This window comes from Scyliorhinus torazame, chromosome 6, assembly GCF_047496885.1.
Source record: "Scyliorhinus torazame isolate Kashiwa2021f chromosome 6, sScyTor2.1, whole genome shotgun sequence".
Lineage (NCBI taxonomy): Eukaryota > Metazoa > Chordata > Chondrichthyes > Carcharhiniformes > Scyliorhinidae > Scyliorhinus > Scyliorhinus torazame.
Genome location: NC_092712.1, coordinates 27,185,834 through 27,202,115, shown reverse-complemented (window position 1 = coordinate 27,202,115; position 16,282 = coordinate 27,185,834). Strand labels below are relative to the sequence as shown.

General features: G+C 46.0%; 1 protein-coding gene across 3 annotated transcripts in view; it reads right to left on the bottom strand.

Moving 5' to 3' along the window:
- The window catches only part of LOC140424727 (CTD small phosphatase-like protein), a 252,399-nt gene that overhangs the window by 121,559 nt on the left and 114,558 nt on the right, over positions 1-16,282 (bottom strand). The gene's annotated exons all lie outside the window — the stretch shown is intronic.

The following is a 16,282-nucleotide window of genomic DNA, read 5'->3' as shown; positions in this document are numbered from 1 at the left end:
GCGCGGAGACGGCCGTCGAGAGCATGCACGGACCTGCGCCGGCCATGAAGGGCCGCCTTTTGGCGCCGGAGCCGCACGCAGCATTCCCGCGCCATGCTAGCCCCCTGAAGACCGGTGAATTACTGGGCCAGGAGGCCCGTTTAAGCCGGCGTACACTACGCCGGCATCAACACTTGGCCGGGATTTCCGAGAATCCCGGCCTATTATCTTTGGAATAGCAATGATCGTATTGACAGACAGAGCAGGCTTGAGGGACCCAACAGTCTACCCCGATCCTATTACTGATGATCTTATATTCAGTCCAGATTTCCTTTATCCGTTAAAAAAAGGCGAGATCTTTCAGCAGCAGCTGAAACTAGTAGTTTGGTTTTCTTGCTGACACAGACACACTACTTCCTTTACAACTTCCAAGCAACCCATCCATCTCGACTGTTCCAAACTGACTTTTTTTTCTTGCTGACAAAACATTTGCAACTAATCTACCATGGCACATGTAATTTAAAGAATCTCATTCATATTTGTGACCTTTGACTACTCAAAATTATATGTAGTGAATGACCTTCAGAATCAACAAGCTGAGAATTTAGATAATTTCCTCAAAAGGGGAGAGGGAATGTCCACTCCAAATTCTAAATGACAATTGTGAATCTCTCTCATTTTCTCCCTTTGTCGATTTCTGCTCAAGCATGGTTCAACAAGGCCTGGGGCTCTCTCAACCAGGAACCATTTATTCAAGTAAAGGTTTACTTAGGTAGTGGACAGACTGGATGCCTCTGTAGGGTTGGATTCAAAGGATAGCCTTCATCTGAGACCAATCTACACGGACTATTCAAGAGTGGGTAGGAGTCCTCAGCAGGAATGCAGGCTATATTTTTTCCCCCATCCCTAGCCTGCAGCCAATGACACCTTTGTGAGGTTCAGCTACACCACGATGACATTTTAGTGTTGCATTAGCTGTTCAAATAAGGGGAAACTAACCACAGTAGATCCTCAACCTCATTTTTAAAGCTCAAAATCAACTGCCCTATTCACTTGGGCACATGTACAGTTTCTTCCTTTAGTGCCAAAACACAGGAACTGTGCTCCAGACCTCAGACAGTGCAGTAGTCAAAATTAAAACATTAAAACAATGACTGCACGACAAATGTATTTAATTTGCTGTAAAGTGCTTTGAGTGTTGTCGAGGGTCAGGTCTCCTCAATCCATTGTTCTGGTTTTAATTTCAGCCCAGGCCAACCCCCCACCCACTCACCTTCTTCTGTCATAGGCAACAGCCCAAGAATTCAGTCACAGTGTAGAGAAGATATAACCACCAGGGGGAAAAAAATGGGGATAATTACTGGTTATAACCTGTATTTAAATTAAACAACAAAACAGGCAGAGGCATGAACAAAAAGAAACGCTGCAAACGCACAGCAGGTCAAGGCAGCATCCAAGAGAGGAAATATAGGTTATTAGCTTAACATGAGACCCTTCAGGGAAACTGATGAAAGGTCCCACCTGAAGATCTAACCTTTGCTTCTCTTTCACACGTCAGCTGGCCTGCTGTGCACTTTCGCCTTTCCCATTCACATTTCATTTTAATTAAAAAGGAACAGCACGGCTCATCTCTTCTGACAAATAAAGGAAATATTTTTCATAATTCCTGGCAACTGGAGTAGTTTTGTTGCTGCATTTTGTGCTAAACTACTGCAATGAATTTATCCCATGATTAATTGATCAAATGATTTAAGCATTCACTAATTGCTTTACAAACCGATTTATGAAACAATAAATAATTCAAACCAAGAGAAAAAGGAGGGAAAAAAAAGAAAGCTCCCTGCCATAAGCAAACCCCGGGACAAAGTCTGATAACTGATAGCTGGCACTTGAATAATTTAAATGGAAAGAGAACCTATTAAATGTCATTGGTGATTCTCACTTTGTGTAAACACAGAAAAGAGGATGTACAAACTCTTATTTTTATTGTAGACCTGCTCCAACTTAATCAGAGATGCCGATTAAGCTGGTAAACAGAACCCCTGCAGGAGCAAATTATGAAAGTCCACAGATCTGATCAGGATGTCAAGCAATGTAAATCAGTAAATTGTTCTCAATACAACAGCAGAAAAGTCAGAAAATACATTCGAAGCGCAGTCATTATTAATTAAAATGTCACCATCTTCAAAAGTTAAAATGTAATCCAATTTAAATACATTTGCTTCCAATTTTCTTTCCTGAGTTTTTTTTTAAATTTCACAGGATTTGGGAGGCATTGTCCTTTTGAACTGTAGTCACTGCTGTAAAGGAAGAAATTGAGGCAATAATTTACACAAACAAGGTCCTGCAAACGGCAATGAGATACACAACCAGAGAATCGTCCGTGATGTTGGTTGAGGGATAAAATAATTACTTGATTTCAAAGGAAATTGGAAATACCTGATGATGAATTAAGAAGATCTAATTGAGACAATGAACAAACATAACCTAGCTTTACCATAAGCTTCACTCTTGGCCAAAACAATGGCTAATTAGTCACCACTTACGAGGCAGACATCTCCTGAACTTTTCAACTCACTCCACTAACGGCTGGTAAGTATTCAGAGAACAGGAGGCCACAGAAGTTTTGATAAAGTTCATGTCGAGCATTTCCAGCCCCTAAACATGTGGCTGGGGAAAACATTGAGGATTTGAAGAGATTCACCTTAAAAGGCACTACGTTAATGAGGCAAATCATTACAGAGATCTTCAGAGATCCCTTTTCTGAAATAGCTTCCATTTGTTTCATCAACAGCCTTAAACATCAAATCACTGCACATTCAGGGTTTGTGTACATGGTTCTTGATGTATATTCCTCCTTGCCCAGTCTTAATAGAGAAAAGCTATTTTTCTACATGTAGCAGAATGTGTGTGGAAAAGTCAACATTCTGCAGCTCACACAAGTGTTGGAGAAACTGTAGCATTAAAATGCTAATTTTTCAGACACATGGTCTGGTCCTGCAAACAACCTAGATCTTCTGCGCAGTTTTTTTGATGGGTTTGAATGCTACTTGGGGACCTATACTGTGCCTGCCCTGTCTCATAAATACACAGGCTTGTACAGTTTGTTCTGGTCGTGTCAGAATGGCTCCGTTGGCATTACCGCCATCGGGTCAGATGCTGCAGCTTCAAACTATAGTCCAAGGACTAGTGCATACAGCTTAGACTGACACTCCAGTGCAGAGACCGGGGGAGCACCACATTTCCCAATAGAGCACATCATTCCATTGTAATGACAAGCAAAACACTTCAAAGGAATGTCTGAGAAAAGTAAGAATTCAAAAAATGCATTACTTCCTTGCTTTTTCCCCTTCACAATATTGCAACCCAACTCTGTGTCCATGTCGAGGTAACACATGGGCCACCCTAAAGCGGAGTAAACATTAAGCTGCCTGGAGCAATTTCTTGTCAGTTCATTAACCCAACCTAAAAGGACCCATGTCCCAGGATGCCAACGGTTGAAAGACAAGCAGATCATTCCCCACCACAAAACATCCCCGGCACATACTTAAACTGATTCCTCGCCATAAAACTGTCTCTATGATGAATAGTCAGGGTGCCCTTGCTAGTTACACAAATGCTCTCTCACAATGCTACAGCGTGAGTGAAACCAACCGGCATCACCAAATCCTTTCTTTAAAGGGATTTTAAGAATGTTTATATAGATATTAAATCTTCATTTTTGAGGACACTCAATAGGACGCATATCTCTGCCATGTTGTGTTAAGAGGTGGAGATGCCGGCATTGGACTGGGGTGAGCATAGTAAGAAGTCTTACAACACCAGGTTAAAGTCCAACAGGTTTGTTTTGAATCACTAACTTTCGGAGCACAGCTCCTTCCTCAGGTGAATGAAGAGGTGGGTTCCAGAAATATATATATATAATATTAATATATATATATATATATATATATATATATATATATATAGACAAAGTCAAAGATGCAAGATGATACTTTGAATGCGAGTCTTTGCAGGTAATTAAGTCTTTACAGGTCCAGACGGAGCAACTGGAGAGAGGGATAATCACAGGTTAAAGAGGTGTGAATTGTCTCAAGCCAGGACAGTTGGCAGGATTTCGCAAGCCCAGGTCAGGTGGTGGGGAGTGAATGTAATGCGACATGAATCCAAGGTTCACCCTAAACACATTAAAGAAACCATCCCTTAGGAACAAGCCCTCCGTATACACAGTATCTGCTCAGACGAGGAGAAGCGCAACAGACATCTACAGATGCCGAAAGATGCCCTCATACGAATGGGATATGGCGCTCGACTCATCGATCGACAGTTCCAACACGCCACAGCAAAAAACCACACTGACCTCCTCGGAAGACAAACGCGGGACACAACCCCCAGAGTACCCTTCGTCGTCCAGTACTTCCCCAGAGCGGAGAAACTACGACATCTTCTTCGCAGCCTTCAACACGTCACTGATGAAGACAAACATCTTGCCACGGTCATCCCCACACCCCCACTACTTGCCTTCAAACAACTGCGCAACCTCAAACAGACCATTGTTTGCAGCAAACTACCCAGCCTTCAGAACAGCGACCACGATACCACACAACCCTGCCATGGCAATCTCTGCAAGATGTGCCAGCTCATCGACATGGGTACCACATTACACGAGAGAACACCACCCAGCAGGTACGTGGTACATACTCATGCGACTCAGCCAACGTTGTCTACCTCGTACGCTGCGGGAAAGGATGTCCCGAAGTGTGGTATATTGGCGAAACCATGCAGACGCTGCGACAACGAATGAACAGACATCGCGTGACAATCGCCAGGCAGGAATGTTCCCTTCCAGTTGGGGAACACTTCAGCAGTCAAGGGCATTCAGCCTCTGATCTTCAGGTAAGCGTTCTCCAAGGCGGCCTTCAGGACGCGCGACAACGCAGAATCGCCGAGCAGAAACTTATAGCCAAGTTCCGCACACATAAGTATGGCTTCAACCGGAACCTTGGATTCATCTCGCATTACATTCACCCCCACCATCTGACCTGGGATTACAAAATCCTACCAATAAGGGTTCCCATCTCACTGAGGACTCATCCCAATCCACATCCGACAAACTGCTCTGAAAACTCTGCTTACATTTTGACAGCTGTGACAAATTGCAACTCAGCAGCTGAGGCAATCTACAACATTAAAAACAACCTCAACATTCTAAACAAAATAATCCAACATTCTTGAAAAAAGTCAATTTGTCTAATCTCCCAATGTTAAGAAATCCTTTAAAAATATCCAGGATCCAAATCGGTATCTTTGCCAAAAACAAACTAGTTCGTCCTGGGGCCATACCCTAACTTTGTACCAAGTTTCACTCGAAATTGTCCATTAGTTTTTGAGATATCATGTTTATAGAAAACGGATTAATAAACGGGCTAAAACATTACCTCTGCCTGCCTTCAATAGTGGAGGTTTAGCTTTTAATTAGTTAAAAGATACACTTCCATTTATGTTTCGATTGTCAAATTATAGGAAGGCTTCACTGTTTTTAGAAACTACAGAAGTGAGCCCATATATCTGTAATAGTTGGTACTAATGTGGCAGGAAAATGGAGATACTGTACAGGAGAGACAGAGAAGGTAGCACAGTGGTTAGCACTGTTGCTTCACAGCGCCAGGGACCCGGGTTCGATTCCCGGCTTGGGTCACTGTCTGTGCGGAGTCTGCACATTTTCCCAGTGCCTGTGTTGGTTTCCTCCGGGTGCTCCGGATTCCTCCCACAAGCCCTGAAAGACATGCTGTGAATTGGACATTCTGAATTCTCCCTCAGTGTACCCGAACAGGCACCATGACACTAATAAAGATTATCATTATTAGAGATTTTAGCTTGACATCATTGCTAGCTGCTGTTCAGGGGTATCGAGGCAGTAGGTGAGTGGGTGGGAATGAAGAATTTGGACAGAAGGTGGGATTGATGGACATGGTGAGAGGGTTGGTATGTGTGTCGAGACCAATTGAAAGGGGACAGGCCTGTCGACTCTAGTGGCCTGATTCTAATCATTTTTAAATAGGGTGATGGCTGTTTCCCTGTAAAACAGGGTATGATGTCAAATAACCAGCAGTCCATGACCTTTGAGGACAGAACAGTACGTTCTCACTCAGTGACAGCGAAACAATGACGTGGAGAGATCACGTTTCTGCTGGTTTACAAAGGACAGAATAACTGTAGCAGTCACGTCAGCTATTTTCAGTTCAGTGTATTTACATAGTAGAAAGGGAGGAAACAAATTTGCAACCTGGAAGATTAACCTTGTAATTTGCTGTCCCTTTACTGAATCAAGTAAATTCACCCCCTGGGCAACAGTGGACACACCGTTTAGTTCGGAAAATAGAGAATCAGGCTTCAGATTAATTAGATGCAAACTCAGAGAGCAGTAATGAAGAAAACCTTTTTGCTGCAATAATACAATTCATTAAGTGAGCAAGAGAAAACTTAAAAATTGACCGAAGACTGGGTTCCGACATCAACATTTTGACATGTCAACAACAACTTGAACATTAAAAGAAATCCCAAGGTGTGTCACAGAGGCATTCTAAAACAAATTACAACACCAAACCATGCAAGGACTAGTTTATAGTAATAATCTTTATTATTGTCACAAGTAGGCTTACATGAACACTACAATGAGGCGACTGTGAAAAAAACCCCAGTCGTCACACTCCGGCGCCCGTTTGGCAGCTGACCGAAAGCCTGGTTGGAGGGAGGGTTTTAGTGGGAGGAGCTTCTTAAAAGCATGAAAGCAAGGTAGAGAAGCCGAGAGGTTTAGGGAGGAAATTCCAGAACTTAGGGTCTAGGCAGTTCACGGGATAGTCATCAATTGTGGAGTAATTCAAAATCAGGGATACTCGAAAGGCCAGAATTAGAGGAGTGCAGATACATAGAAGCAGGAGGAGGCCTTTTGGCCCTTCGAGCCTGCTCCGCCATTCATCACGATCATGGCTGATCATCCAACTCAATAGCCTAATCCTGCTTTCTCCCCATAGCCTTTGATCCCATTCTCCCCAAGTGCTATATCCAGCTGCCACTTGAATATATTCAAAGTTTTAGCATCAACTATTTCCTGTGGTAATGAATTCCACAGGCTCACCACTCTTCGTGTGAAGAAGTGTCTCCTTATGTCTGTCTGAAATGGTTTACCCTGAATCCTCAGGCTGTGACCCCTGGTTCTGGACACCCATCATTGGGAACATCTTCCCTGCATCTACCCTGTCTAGTCCTGTTAGAATTTTATAGTCTCTATGAGATCCCCCTCATTCTTCTGAACTCCAGCGAGAACAATCCCAACCTAGTCAATCTCTCCTCATATGACAGTCCCGCCATCCCCGGAATCAGTCTGGTATCACACAGTTGTGTTGGGGGGGGGGGGCTGTGGGAGAATGCAGAGATATAGGGGGGGGGGGGAAAACAGTGGGGTGGTTGTTGAAATGGACTAGCATGGACCTCCGGTGACAGGGATGGGCTGAGAAGTTGCACATCAGGTGGCTCTCCTCCCGCAAACCTGACAAATAGGCTCTTTTTGTTCGAAAAACACCTGCAATCGACACAAATCATCCACACACCACTAAGAAAATGAAGAAGGAAAGATCCCGAACAACGTCCAGTCCAGAGGACGAATGGAGACCAGGAGTGGACAAAGCCTGGATAAACCATAATTGGCTGAACCGATCAGTGCCCGAGGCAGCGAAACCTGGACTTCGCCAGAGTGAGAGGAACCAACCTGCCGCACAGGAAGTCCCCACCCCCCCCTCTCTCACTGGGAGATGGACGGAGGACGCTCCTCTCAAGAGACTTGAAGGAACACTGAGAAGAAACAAAATCGGACGTACAAAATGCTGTGCCGTGGCCGAAGCTCTGGCGAACACAAAGAAAAACGACGAGGCCCAGGAAGCTACAATCAATGATCTGGAGAGGGTTGCAACGGACCAGAGCAACCAGATCGTCGCCCTGGAAAAGGAGGTGGCAAGGCTGGTTGTGGCACAAGGCAACCCGAGAGGAAAGGTTGAGGATCAGGAAAACAGGTCGAGGTGGCAGAATGCACAAATCGTGGGCCTACCGATCGAAAGTAGGAACCCCACAAACTATGTGGCCCAGGTACTGGGTAATCTGGTGGGAAGGGACAGCTTCCCAACACAACAGAAATTGACAGAGCATACCGGTCGCTCCAACCAAAGCCCAAAACCGGGGAACAGCCGAGGGCGCTAATTGCAAAAATTCACCGGTACCAGGACCGGGAAAGAACCCTGCACTGGGCCAAGCAGTCCAAAAACTGCAGCTGGGAACGCCACAAGATCCGGATCTATCAGGGCATTGGGGCTAGGGCTGACCTGGCCAAGCGCTGGGCCGAATTTAACAAAGCGAAGGCTGCACTGTACAGAAATGGTGTGAGATTTGGAATGCTGTCCCCAGCCACGCTCTGGGTCACGTATCAAGGCAGGGAGCACTTTTTCACGGTCCCTGCAGATGCTGGCAAGTTCGTTGCAGAGAACAGACTGGAGAAGCGGCAGCAGGGGCAGCGATGAAGAGCCTGCAGAATGAGACTCTTACAATGCAATGTATTAACAAAAAAAGTTCTCTCTCTTTTACAGTCTGTACAGCCAACAGTAGACCATTTCCACAGCGACCGCTTTACACGGGAGAACACTGCCTCGTTTTGGAAATGAGAGCGGTAAGAGAGGGAAGGATGAGCGAGTACAGCTAAGCACAGGGAAAGGTGGGGAAATGGCATGCCGGGAGCCCAGAGATCGGGCAACAGGGGGATATGCAACAACTCCCGGGAGGGGGGCCACCTCACTAGCGAGGGAGCTAGCGCAGGGCTTCAAGAAGAAAGAGGCCGCGGCGCGTCCTCCGCAATGGAGAAGGTATTTTGCTGGGGTGGGGTGGGCGGTGGCAGATAACAGGCATGGAGCATTAACTGGGGGAAGAAGCAGGGGGGAATGGGGAGGAGAAGGAGAGAGAGGGAAGACACGTAAGGGAGAAATAGGCGAAGAAAGATGGCGGGCATTAGACTGGCTACAACAGGCCACACGTGGCAACTTGGAACAAAATGCCGCTGCAAGCAACCACTTCAGAAGGTCCCTGGGCAAAGGGAAACCCCAGAGTGCAGGGGCCCAACCTCATGTGGAGAACAGTGACCCCGGCCATTTTGGACAGCCCCCTAACAAACGGAAACCCCGGAGTGCAGGGGCACGTCTAATAGGTAAGTATGGTTGATCCCACAGGAGGAGGGGGACAAAAGCCCCCATCAGGATAGTCATCGGGAATGTGAGGGAACTTAACGGCCCAGTGAAAAGATCCAGAGTCTTCGCCCACCCGAAAAACATGAAAGCTGACAGAATCTTCCTCCAAGAGAAGCATGAGAGAGAAGGGACAAGGGACAGGAGGGTAGCTATTTTGCTAAATAAGAGGACGATGTTCACGGCGACAAAGACGGTTAGGGACCCAGGGGGATGGTACGTCATGGTCAGCAGTGTCCTAGAAGGGGGCACCGGTAGTCTTCGGTAATGTGTACATGCCCAACTGGGGCGACACGGAGTTTATGAAAGGAGACCATGGTGGAAATCCCTGACATAGATGTCATGTTATGTACTCTGGGATAACACAGGCTGCAACTGGATGCAGCTTTAACCAAAAGATACTCCATACCTTGAAGTCAGTTCAATCTGATTTATTGAACCAGTAGCACAGTTAGCACAGTTCTCTATGAGTTCGACTCTCTCCTAACCTAAGTGTGGTTACTCTGTCTGGCTGAACCAGTCTAGCTCTTAGCCACGTGCTGGAGGTGTGATACTGTACATACACACTGACTCACTCTGTAGATGTTCATCAGTGGAAAAGAGGCGGAGTGTGTGTGCCTTGTGCCTTTTATCGTGAGATACCACCCCGGAGTGTCCTGACTGCTCATTGGTCATGTCCTGTTCTCTGTGTTCATTAGCTGCCTGTATGTATATCATTATCTGCATGTCTGCATATCGTGACAATAGATACGCACCAACTGATCATGGGAACTGGGGGCACACTTTAACTGTGTACAGGAGCCACAGACAACCAGGTCGATTTCCAAAACGGGACAGACCTCCAGCATGGCGAAGGAACTCAGCCTATTCATGGAGCAGATGGGTACAATGGATCCATGGCGATTCACCCACCCAGGGGAGAAGGAGTTCTCCTTCCTTTCCCAGGTACATAACGCCTAATCACGGATCGACTTCTTTGTAGTGAGGGCGGAATACTCCAATCGCAATCTCCGCCCATGCTCCACATTATATGGATGCGAGATTGGAGATGGGTCGTGTCCAACACCCTCTATGGATGCTGGACCTGGGAGCCATTCACTCGGTTGTTCCAAAACCGGTTTGTAGCCAACAACGAGGAAGCCGACGAACAGGAGGGGGTAGCCAAAGGAATGGGCGGGGTTGGGGTTCCGGCGAACAAGGAACTCAGCAAAGCACAACAAAGGAACCAGGAGGCAGGGGGGGGGCATGGGCAACAACAACCTGAACCTAAGGGAAGAAAAGCAAAGGGAAAGCCGGTGGGAAGTGAAATTCAGGGGACCACAATCGCCACTGCAAACACTGTATGGAAGGAATAAAAATAATCGGGGTAACTGTGATGTATCAATGTAAATAGTCGAAGCCGATCTGTGTGTAAATAGTTTTAGTTTTATTTCTTATATTCTCTTGTTAACACCCACTGTTTGTTCATATTTATATCTGGTTTGAATACCAAAAACTCAATAAAAAAATTTTTTTTTAAAAGAAATGGACCAGCATGTTTCTCTGAATCAAGAGACTTTGTTTATTACAGATGTGTAAACACAACTGCCCTAAAACATTCCTAGTTTCAAGAAAGCAAGCAGATAAAAACAGCCAGCGTTTTTCCTTCTGAACCCTCAGCTGCTCCAAGTGTATGTGTGTGGACAGCAGGTGAGCAAGACTGGACTTGGCTGAGTAACTTTTACCCTTGTGATTGAAACGCATTCCAACGCACATTGTTTTGACTGATGACAAATTGCAAAATGAACCGGAAGGCTCCAAGTGAATTCAAGAACTGCATTCGTCGACAAGAGATGGGGATGAGAATCACTGATGAAGGAAAACAAAAATGTTCTACAATACTCCATTTTACTTAGTTCAGTGGGTCAGGACGGAACTGAATCATCCCACCTATAAAGGATAATTTTATTTTCCTATTCAACATGCTGAGGATTCACAGTAATGAATATCCAAACATTAATCAATCTTAAAAGGTGCAGTGGTTAGCACTGGGACTATGGCGATGTGGACCTGGGTTCGAATCCCGGCCCTGGGTCACTGACGGTGTGGCGTTTGCACATTCTCCTCGTGTCTGCGTGGGTTTCATGCCCACAACCCAAAGATGTGCAGGGTAGGTGGATTGGCCACACTAAATTGGCCCTTAATTGGAAAGAAAATAATTGGGTACTCTTCAATTTATTGAAAAAAAACTTTAGCCAAACAAAATGGATGCAGTCACATGCATGCAGCAGATCACTTAGATCTTGAAAACATGTCCTGAGTATTCAATCCACTAACACATGCAGTAATCTTCATACAACCAACTCGAGTCTGGTCAACTGCATTATCTGTTATACATTTGTATGCCCCCGCTGGTAAGCAGGTTACAGGTTCCAACAGCTGTAAGACATCTTGGGCAAGCAAGCTCTTGTGACTACTGCAGTCTGCTATCAATTCTAGCCCTGAAGGAATGCAGTATTTGAAATATTTAATGCAGATCTGCCTGGAGACGTCTCGAAGTAGGAGTCAGCGGTTGGGAGAAAATGGGGGCGGCCAGTTCCTTGAAGTTGAGCATTTCACCGCTGGGACTGTCTGCCAGCCGTTGTGGGGTGTGGTTGGAGGGGGTTGCTGTCTGAAACAGTGGCAGACAGAAAACAGTACCGGAGTGTAGATATCACACTGGCAACTTCAGCAGAATTATCAATGGGCACACGTGCTTTATTCGTGCCGTGTATAACTGTTGAATGCACAGATGATTAATGAAATACAGTAAGTTGTTTATTTGCTCAGGCATGATCAATGTTATGATTGGTGTTTCCATGCAAGATTATCTAAATTCAGAAGTATTCTTCCCATATCACAATAATGCCTTCAGAACTTTTGTTCACATTAAACATTTTAATGGACAATTTAGCGTGGCCAATCCACCTACGCTGCACATCTTCTGGGTTGTGGGGGTGAACCCACACAGACACGGGGAGAATGTGAAATCTCCACACGGACAGTGACCCGGGGTTGGGACCGAACCTGGACCTTCGGTGTTATGAGGCAGCAGTGCTAACCACAGCGCCACCGTGCCACCCCTGTTCACATTAAAATGAACATAGCAAGGGGCTGGTTTAGCACACTGGGCTAAATCGCTGGCTTTTAAAGCAGACCAAGCAGGCCAGCAGCACGGTTCGATTCCCGTACCAGCCTCCCCGAACAGGCGCCGGAGAGAGAGGGAGGGAGGACTAACTGATGGTGATTGAACCGGAGGATCATCACACCCGAGGCCAGGAGTAAGGTTGAGAAGGCGGACTTTCATGAATAATAACCTCAGCCAGCACAGGAATTGAACCCGCGCTGTTGGGTACGGGAATCGCCGGTGTCGCTCAGCATCACAAACCAGCCGTCCAGTCAACTAACCAACCAAGTACCTCAAAGGTATATCTCGAAGTGAACCTTCCCTACACCAGGCAGGACAACCCTAGCTTCTCCAGTCTCTCCATATAACTGTAGTCTGTCATCCCTGGCACTGTTGTATAAATCTCTTCTGTGTCCTCTTCAATGTCATGCCACCCTTTCGAAAGAGTGGTGATCAGAATTGGACACAACTGGGCGGCAAGGTGGCACAGTGGTTAGCACTGCTGCCTCACGGCGTGGAGGACCCAAGTTCGATCCCAGCCTCGGGTCACTGTGCTGTCTGCGTGGGTCTCACCCCCACAATGCAAAAAGATGGTGGGGCGTAGGTGGATTGGCCACGCTGAATTGCCCCTTAATTGGGGGAAATAAGCATTGGACACAACATTGGTTTTATTTTTCTTTCTGCATGAGATCATAGAATTTACAGTGCAGAAGGAGGCCATTCGGCCGATCGAGTCTGCACCGGCTCTTGGAAAGAGCACCCTACCCAAGGTCCACACCTCACCCTATCCCCATAACCCAGTAACCCCACCCAACACTAAGGGCAATTTTGGACACGGAGGGCAATTTATCACGGCCAATCCACCTAACCTGCACATCTTTGGACTGTGGGAGGAAACCGGAGCACCCGGAGGAAACCCACGCACACACGGGGAGGATGTGCAGACTCCGCACAGACAGTGACCCAAGCCGGAATCGAACCTGGGACCCTGGAGCTGTGAAGCAATTGTGCTATCCACAATGCTACCGTGATGCCATAATGATGTTAATGAGATGTTAATGAGATCTACAAGTATGAAACTTCTGATTGACCAAATGATTTTGGCTGCCTCATCCCACTAACTCAGATCATCTTTGGGTCTTCATCCCATTACCAAACTGCAACAGATATCAGAGCAAAGGAATTTTCGACCAAAATTAGATACACTGTAGCTGCTCCAGTCAGAAATCTGGATACACCAGTTTTCCAGAATTTTCAGCTCTCGGACTCTCCACTCGCAATGCTGCAACAATCTCCAATGCACATGGATTTGTGTTGAAACAGTTTGATTGCGTTGAAGATTCTCTTTAACCGTGGGAAATTATCTGCCAGTGCCGAGGATGTTTGTGCACCAATTTGGGAGCGGGCACTGGCAGGCAAGTGTAACTCAGTGGCTGTCTGATGTGTCCGGAGTGCAGGGAAAACTGGAAGTCACACTAAGCCGGGAATGAGAGTGGCAGTTTCAAACTTAGCTGCATTTCTGCTCCAGTCTTGGACAGACCCCTTGCCCCAGCCTGGAGCCTGAATCATAGGCCCTGGCATCTAGACCAAAGGAGTGCATGTGTGTCACAGTTTAGCAAAAACTTGAAATAACTGCAATTAATTTCAAATATAAACTATGAATTCACTGGGGTTTACAAGCCTTAAAGAACATTTATTTATTTATTTATTAAATTTAGAGTACCCAATTCATTTTTTCCAATTAAGGGGCAATTTCGCGTGGCCAATCCACCTACCCTGCACATCTTTTGGGTTGCGGGGGCGAAACCCACACAAACACGGGGAGAATGTGCAAACCCCACACAGACAGTGACCCAGAGCCGGGATCGAACCAGGGACCTCGGCGCCGTGAGGCAGCAGGGCTAACCCACTGCATCACCGTGCTGCCCTTAAAGAACATTTATAAAGGTGTGGTTTGCATGATGTTCTATTTTATTCTCTGCCCCTGTGCATTAGTACATCAGCCCATATTTTCAAATGAATGGATTTGAAAACACGCACTTTTGAGTCTTACCACTCCATTTGGCATGTTTTTGGTCTGATACATATTCATATCCAGTTCATCTGCTTGTGGTTAGGCATTCTCATGTTATACAATAATCCAAAAAATCCCCAAATCTAGAAATTCCTCGATCCCAAGTATTCTGGACTAAGAGGTTAGAGTGTAATGTCAATTAAAATAACCCCAGGAGGGAAGCATATTACTGCTGTGGTACTGACTTGTGTGTTTGTATTTATGTCAATATCTCTACTTTGTCAGTTAGCTTTGAGAAAAGCAATAACTTTGCTTGATTTGCAAGATTAAATATAGTCATTTTTACTGAAATGATGATCATGTTGCAATGTTTATTGATGTCTAATGTAGCAATAAATGCAATCAGAAAAAACATGACACAAAGTACGTCTTAGTTTACTTGAACAAGCTGGAAAATCAGCTTCTTGAATGTGTTCCTTGTTTGCCATACCTCGGTCTCTCTGAAACTCCACTTTATTCAGCGCTTCTTCAGCCCAGGCCCACCCATCCACTCTTGTCCAAGGAGTCCCACCTAGCTCCAAGTGCTCCATGCCCCAAGAAATCAAAAATGGCGGTGAGGAACTAGGAAGGTCTCTCCACTTTCTACTCCAAAACCATGTTCCATCTCATCCTGGTGATGTTCCCGAGCTGCACACTTTGCACTATTGGGACTCCAGGTTACTGCTGGTGCCTTGCTCCAACAATCTGCGGCATAGAGTCAGAGTTTTACTGCACAGAAAGAGGCCCTTCGGCCCATCGTGTCTGTGCAAGCCATCATAGAATTTACAGTGCAGAAGGAGGCCATTCGGCCCATCGAGTCTGCACCGGCTCTTTGAAAGAGCACCCTACCCAAGCCCACACCTCCACCCTATCCCCAAAACCCAGTAACCCGACCCAACACTAAGGATAATTTTGGGCGCTAAGGGCAATTTAGCATGACCAATCCACCCAACTTGCACATCTTTGGACTGTGGGAGGAAACCGGAGCACCCAGAGGAAACCCGCGTACACACGGGGAGAACGTGCAGACTCCGCACAGACAGTGAACCAGGCCGGGAATCGAACCTGGGACCCTGGAGCTGTGAAGCAATTGTGCAAACCACCATGCTGCCCAAGCACCTTATCTATTCAGATCTCTCTTTTTTAAATTAATTCATGGGATGTGGGTGTTGCTGGCTGAGCCATTTATTGCCCATCCCCGAGGGCAATTAATAGTCAACCACATTGCTGTGAGTCTGGAGTCACATGTAGGCCAAACCAGGTAAGAATGGCAGATTTCCTTCCCTGAAGGACCAGCTGGGTTTGGAAATGAAATGAAATGAAAATCGCTTACTGTCACAAGTAGGCTTCGAATGAAGTTACTGTGAAAGGCTCCTAGTCGCCACATTCTGGCGCCTGTTCGGGGAGGCTGGTACGGGTCTTTATAACAATCGGCAATGTTTTCATGGTCATAATTAAATTTTTAATTGCAGATTTGTATTGAACTCAATTTCACCATCTGCTGTGGTGGGATTTGAACCCGGGTCCCCAGAGCAATAGTCTGTGTTTCTGGTACCACCACGCCACTGCCTAACATATTTTCCAGCACTTGGTCCGTTGCCTTGTACACCATGGCGTTTCAAGTGCTCATCGAAATGCTTCTCAAGTGTTGGCATCTCCAACACGAGAGTATCCAACATCACCGCTTGACATTCAATGCCATTATCATCATTGAATCCCCCAATATCAACATCCTGGGGGTTACCATTGATCAGAAACTGAACTGGACTATCTATGTAAATACTGTGACAAGAGGTCAGAATCTAGGAATCCTGCGGTGAG